The sequence below is a fragment of the Urocitellus parryii genome, chromosome 7 (assembly GCF_045843805.1).
Source record: "Urocitellus parryii isolate mUroPar1 chromosome 7, mUroPar1.hap1, whole genome shotgun sequence".
In the NCBI taxonomy this organism is placed as follows: Eukaryota; Metazoa; Chordata; class Mammalia; order Rodentia; family Sciuridae; genus Urocitellus; species Urocitellus parryii.
In genome coordinates, this window is record NC_135537.1 from 85990269 (window position 1) to 85997801 (window position 7533).

At 40.1% G+C, this 7533-nt stretch overlaps 1 pseudogene; it reads left to right on the plus strand.

The window, feature by feature from the left end:
* The first annotated feature begins 3392 nt into the window (after nt 1–3392).
* LOC113178217 (olfactory receptor 5V1-like) lies at nt 3393–4345 on the plus strand (annotated as a pseudogene).
* Nucleotides 4346–7533: the final 3188 nt, after the last annotated feature.

A 7533-nucleotide genomic window follows, 5' to 3' on the forward strand; every position in this document is an offset into this window, starting at 1 on the left:
ATGGTGAGCAAGTCTTTGTATCTGTGATCCAGACCGCATGCACCCACCAATCACATTCACTCCATCAAAAAGATCGTGATCAGGAAAAAAACTGATGTCACTTGTAAAATGTGATATGTCCTGGACTATCACTGTGGTAAAAAAGAAGTAGAGAAATGCAAAAAATGGGAGAAAATACTTAACCTCTTTGAGACCTAAAAAAATATTTAGATGTGGTTCCAACCAATCCTGAGTTAAAAATCATCTTGAAAAAATGCTTTCACCTCTATTTATTAATTTACTTACTTACTTACTTACTGAAGTACTGGGGATTGAACCCAGTGGCACTCTACCACGAAGCTATATCCCCAGGCGGGGGGGGGGGCCTTGCAGAGTTTCAAATTTATGATCCTCCTGCCTTAGTCTCCCAAATACCTGGGATTATAGGCAGGTACCACTCTTCCCCATTACTTACCTATTTTTAAAATAAGGCTACTTTTAAAAATTGAACTATAATTTGTACTCAAAGAATGCACAGATCTAAAGTGTACAGGTTTATAATATTTTACATATATATGAACTACCAAAAATCAGGATATAGAACATTTCCATCACTTTAGAAAATTCCTTTATGCTTCATGTGATATCACCCCTGAGCTCCAAAAAAAAAAAAAAAACCACCATTATTACTTGACCATTATAATTGTTTTGCTAATTTTTGAACTTTATTTAAAGGAAACATACAGTATATATTTTGTATCTGGCTTCTTTCACCCAGAATTTTTTTTTTTAGATTTGTCAATGTTATTAATGTTCCAGTATTTGTGTTTCTAAAGTAACTGAATTATTCCACTGCATGATAAACCGTGATTTGTCTTCTGTTCTTCTGCTGAAGGCATAATATTTGTTTGAGTTATTATGAATTTTTACACAAGAATTTTTTTGAACTGTGCATTAATTTCCTTGGAAATATGCTAGGAATGGGATTGTTTTGAATAGAATAACTACATATTTAACTAAATTAGAAATTACTAAATAGTTTTCAAAAGTAAGTGTATAGACTTCAAATTTCACCTTGACTATCTATCGAAATAGCTAGAAAGCATGTTGTTTTTATCATTATAATAACCAAAAAGAGCAGAAGAAAATGCAAATTAATGACTTTCCTTGACTTTATTAGGGATGAAGATTATAAGGCAAACAACTAACTGAAGTCTGGGGAGAGATAAGCAACCAAAATAATCCAGGCATTTTTTTAACTCTGGGAGAACCCACTAGATACATAGGAGTTTATTTATAAAAAAGACTCAAATAAAAAATAGTTAATGGATTGCTAAAGACTAAGTATAGACTGGTTTAAGAGCATAAAGACCCAGAGGGCTATAGACATAAGATGTTTGTATTTTTTCTTTTTCTCCATGGATTGCACCAAATGCTCCCAGGAAGATAGGGAAGTATTCTGAGAAAGTGTCTTTAACGGTATCATTTCTTGGATAGGTGGAGGGACAAAGAGCAGCAACAGCAGCCAAAACTCCTCCCAGACCCATTTCCTGATTTTTTGCATAGAACAAAAGCTGTAATCTTCAGGGGCAAGAGAAAAAGAAACTGTTACATTAGGACACTCAACGGAAAACCTTTGCAGCTATGGAAAGGAACAGGCCGAAATGTCTAACGTCTGGAGGAATAAGAACTAGGCTCAGCCGTATTGCTGGAAAGTGGGTCACTGTGAAGGCCATATCCCTGTGACTGAGTTCACAGTACCTAAGGCAGGGCTTCCTGGAAACATCAGAAATCCCTTCTCTGTTTCCCACTAGTCCACTAACATGCATTGACTAAAAATAACAGTACAATACAGCTGAGAATTCTTCAAGAAATAGATTATCTCTGAAGAACAGTGAAAATAGAATACACAAAGGCAAGCAGGGAACAATATTAACAAACTGAACTCGGCCATATAGAATAAGGATAACATTACAGTCAATTGAGATCAAGCCCAGAATGCAAGGCTGGTTCAATATTCAAAAATTCAATCAACCAAATTTCCATAGTAACAGACTAAATAAGAAAAAATATATATCATTTTAATTGATGCAGAGAAAATAAGAAAATTCAATATATATTTATGATAAAAACTATAACTAAATGAAACTAGGGGTAAAGTCCAGTGGTAGAGTGCATGCTTAGTATGCATAAGGCTCTGAATTCAAAACCCAGCACACATACACCAAAAAAAAAACTACTAGTAAAAAATGGATAGAGATTTTCTAACTTGATAAAAGGCATTGAGTAAATGTAATGTGCCAGACACATAGCTTATATTATCTCAAAACATTTTTCAGCATTTGTGAAATAGACATCATTAATATCCTAAGCAAGGAACAAACTGAGGAATAGAGATGAGCTTACTTTTTTACAATCAACATCTAGTAAACAACAGATGGATTTCAATCCACATCTGGACCAAGAGCCTACTGTTTTACTATAATATTTTTCATTTAAGACTGAAAAAGAAACAGAAATTTTAGTTCAAAACAATGGATCACGGATTAGCATGAGTAACATGATAGAAAATCAGTAATTGTATCAATCATTTTTTTTTCAGGAAATGTAATGTTTGGTGAGGTAAATCTTATACTACAAAAGAAGAAAAATACCTAAGTATATATCATTGGTCAAAATTTCTTGTATCTTATAAAACTTAAAAAAATAAAAGTTTCTACTGAAAAAATAGATCAATATATTTAAAATCAGATGACTTATAATTTTACTTTTAAGAAATAATCAGAGATGATCACAGATACATATGTATGAAAGCTTCTATTCCAATATTTATGATAGTAAATGGAATGGAAGGTTTCTATGTTCAATAAAAAGGGAGATATTAACTTAATTTCATGTTAGGAAATTAAGATTACAAGGCAAACAACTAAATAGAGTACAACAATATTGGGAAATTTTGCTTTGGATATTTTAAAGATAGATAGAGGTAGAATGGGATGCACGCAAAGAGAGACTTGATTTTGTGACCTGTTCTATTCTTCTGTATAACTTTCTGCATTTTCTTCATTTTTCCACAATGAAAACTTATTACTTGAAATAACAGACATGCAAAAAAGAATTCATCACAGTGAAGCACAGTGTTAGAAGGGAGATACTGCAGATTCAGTGAGACACAGGGGTTGATAGATGGTTGTGCATTTTGACCAAGTCTCCATTTATTCTTACAAAAGAGCACCCATGCAAAAGTCTGTGAGAAGTTATGCTCTCTCTAAAGTCACTCCTATACGTCTCTTTTCAGAGTCCAGGCATCTCTGTATACAATATTATTTGCCATGTTGCTGCAGATTAACAAGCCTGTTTGGGGTGCTCTCAGTCCATTCTCATCATGGTTTCTTTTTCTCTGTTTTGTAGCTATGAGACCATTGGAAATGAGCAATCAAACATTTGTCACCGAATTCATCTTCTTGGGATTTTCCAACTACTCCAACCTACAGGGCTGGTTCTTCCTGCTCTTTCTGGTCATTTACCTGACCACTCTCCTGGGGAACATGCTCATAATAGTGGCCACCAGGGTCAGTCCTGCTCTCCACACTCCAATGTACTTTTTCCTCAGCAATTTGAGCTTCTTGGACGTCTGCTACACATCCACCACCCTCCCAGTACTGCTGGTGAACTTCTTCTGGGAGAAGAAGGCCATTTCTTATGAGGGCTGCCTTTCCCAGATCTTCTTCTTGGTGACAAGTGCTGGCACAGAAGGCGTCTTACTGGCTGCCATGGTGTATTACCACTGTGTGGCTACCTGCCGACCTCCTCAGTACCCAGTCCTCGTGAGTGTGAAGGTCTGTGTTGGCCTGGTGACTGGGTCCTGGCTGTGTGGGCTGGTGACTTTGGTCACACACACGGTGCTGGCCACCACACTCACTCTGTGTGGGCCCCACCAGATCAGCCACTTTCTCTGTGACACCCCATTGCTCCTGAAGCTCTCCTGCTCAGACACCTCTGTCCACGAGTCTGCGCTCCACGTGGCCAGTGCCACCATGGGCCTGAGCCCCTGCCTCTTCACTGCAGGCTCCTACATACTCATCATGGCTGCCATCCTTGGGATTCCCTCTGCCCAGGGCAGGAGGAAGGCCTTCTCCACCTGTGCGTCCCACCTCACTGTCATGGTAGTCTTCTATGGAACAGCCAACTTCCACTATGACAGGCCCAGAGAAGGCTGGACACGGACACCCTGGTCTCTGTGCTCTTCTGTGTGGTGACCCCCCTTTTGAGCCCCATCATTCACAGCCTGAGAAGCAACGAGGTCCAGAGTGCCCTGAGGAAGCTGGCTGGAGGGTGTGCATCCCTTTGCACGATCAAAGTCTAGAACAATCTTCAAACTGGAGTATACAGTCATCTGAAAAAAGATGCCTCCCAGGGACTTGTAGGCACCTGGTTGGAGAGTCTGTATCTGGAACTTCAACTCCAACTCCCACTTTTAAAATCTCTGAGACTCCTTTCTCTCCTCTCTTTTCATAAACACCCTTTTCCCACTTTCAGGTGTCGGACACCTTGTGTGGGTATTCAGCACCATCTCTGTCCTTCTGTGTTCTCCCTACACCAGAGGGACAGAAAGTACGAGAACCTCGTTTCCCACACTCCCCTGCCTGCAGGCCTCCATTTTAGGAGGTTCTGTCAAGATCAGCCAAACACTAGGCAGAGAGGAAAAAAGGAAAGGAAGAAAGCAGTTTCTTTTGGATCCCCATAGCAGCAGCAGCAAACCAGCCCTGCAGAGGCAGGAGCTAATCTCCTGGGTGCCAGGAACTGTGTGTGCAGGCTCCGAGACAGCTGTTCCTGAATGTGGGTCACAGTAGCGTGGAACGAGCGTCTCTTTCCAGGGAAGTTAGGGTTTCTATATATGGGGTGGTGTCACCTGCCCTGTTTTCCTTTTTTCTTCCAGATCTCCCAACCATTTTATAACTTTTTTCTGTGTCAACTTCCTCTACCCTAAGACATCAAGAGTCGTTCTTCATCACTACCTGACCACAGTGGCACTGACCACAATAGTGGTTTACATCAGAGATGATTCTAGATAACAGACCTGAGGAGGTAGGTTAGATGTCTGACCTGAGGGAATTGAATATGTTGATGATGTCACAGCCCATGGGAAATGGGACCTGATAATTCCTGGTGTGCAATGACCCAACAGATACTTTAAGTTATCGTGGCCTGAAATCAAATGTCTATGGAAAACTGAGCTTTGGAATAACACCATTGACCTTTAGGGTGGGAATGAACATTACAACATGACTACAGACTGCTATGATTGACTGGAGTGGGAGACTTACAGAAAGAAAATGATAGGTTCAAGCATTATATTCCTCCTTCAAGTCAGGTTCAGATCATCAGAAATATTTTCTGTCTTGAAACTGATAAAGGTTAATATCAGAATAAAACATCCGATTCTCCAAATTGTAGAAGTACAAAGAAAATTATAAATCCACAATTTCTCCAGGTCTCTCTTATGTCAATTAGGACATTAATGGGGGAATGATTGAGACCCTGTGAATTAGAATGGCAAAATACCAGTGGAATTAGACAAATCTCAGAGCCTTGAACCCTGAAATCTCCATTAACCCTCCTGGCTGTCAGAAGCAGCCCCTCCTCCCCCAAGGAGACTAGCTTTCCCTAAATTGAAGACCCTATGGTGACTCTACCTGGGCAATTGTCTTTAAGAGGCTCATCCATCATCCCACATTGTCACCAGACTCTTAATTGGGATCTGATCCTAGAATGCCTCAGGTAAGAGTATAAAATATAGCCCAGGAGAGTGTAAGGGTCACACCAAAATAAAAGGTAAAGATTTTACTGTATTTTGTTAATAGGAGCCTTAAGAATATATAAGATAATTTGTTTGAGTCTGCTAGACCAAAGAAGTCAGGGCATATTGCTGGATCATCTTGAATGCAGTCACAGGGACGTAATCACCAGAAATGTTAGGGCCAAGGATTTTCCTGAGCTGCAGGGAGTGGCTATTAGACTGAAATTTGGACTCAGTGTTTGCGTAAGTTCAATGACAAATATGATCCTGGAATACTGGAGAGGATGGTGATCAGAAATAAATAAGGTGTTGGATAGCGTGTTATGTGACCCCTTCCCTCGCCTCACAGATGGATCTGGGGAAGGGCCTGGAGCACCAGCCTTTGCCAAGGCCTCATGGACATGCGTTCAGAAGGCAGCACCAGATCCTTGTGAAACCCACAGCCGGTGCGCTCTGCAGCCTGGGAAGGCATTAACAGATGGCATCGTTGAAACGGGCTCCCTGATTTCAGTGGGAATAACGGGACCCTGAAGTAGAAGAGGCTGTGTGGTGAAGCAGTGATCAGAACATTTGAATCTGTAGAGATCTTTGACAGTGGTAAATGATCATGGTATTTATAGATGGGAAAATTGGGCACCCTCCTAGAATAGTGCCTGTCCCATGTAATGTGAAACTCTTCTTTTTACACTTCATTGGTGCATTGTAGTGGTCCATAATGGTGGGATTTACTGACACATATTTGAACATGCACACAAAATAACAGTGAAATTTGGCCAATATCATTCTAATATTTCCCTTTTCCTCACCTCCTCCCCTGGTGCCTTGACTCTACTGATCTCCCTTCAACTTTCATGATGAGACTCCCTTCCCAACTTTCTTTCCTTTTCCCCCTCTAGTTTTAACAGAGGAAAAACATACGGCCCTTAACTTTCTGAGTTGCTTATTTCCCTTAATGTTCTGAAGATCCATCCATCTTCCAGCATGACATAATTTCATTCTTCTTTATGGCTGAATGAAATTCCAGTGTGCATATACCAGATGTTCTTTATCCATTCGTCCACTGATGTCACCTCGGCTGGTTCATGGGCATGTATGTGTCATTATAGTATGATGACTTCGATACGCTGGGATAGATACCAAGCAGAGGTAGAGCTGGGTCGCAGGGTGGTCCATGGCTACTCCTGAGGAGCCTCCATCCTGATTTCTGTGGTGGTTGTGCTGATTTACACGCCCACAAACAGGGTGAGAGTGCTCCTTTCTCTCCAATTCTCTCCTTGTCACACTCGTTTCTGTTTGTATTCTTGGTGCTTGCCTTTGTCACTGAAGTGAGATGAAATCTCAGGGTCGTCTTGACTTGCAAGTATTTTCATATATTTGTTGGCCACTCACATTTTTTCTTCTAAGACGTGTCTGTTTAGTTCATTTAGTTTCCCATTTGGTAATTGGGTTATTTGATAATTGGGTTATTTCATAATTGTGGGTTTGATGTTAAGTTTTTTTGAGTTCTTTATTAATATTCTGAATATTCATCCTCTTTTAGAAGAGCACCTCATAAAGATTTTCTCCCTTTCCGTAGGTTCTCTCTTCATATTCTAATTGTCTCCTTTGCTGTGCAGAACCTTCTTAATTTGATGCCATCCTATGAGCTAACTTTTGGTGTTATCTCCTGAGCTTTGGCATCCTATTGAGAAAGTCATTGCCTGTGCCTGTAGGTTGGAGTATTGACTTTGTTTTTTCCTAGAAACTGCATAATT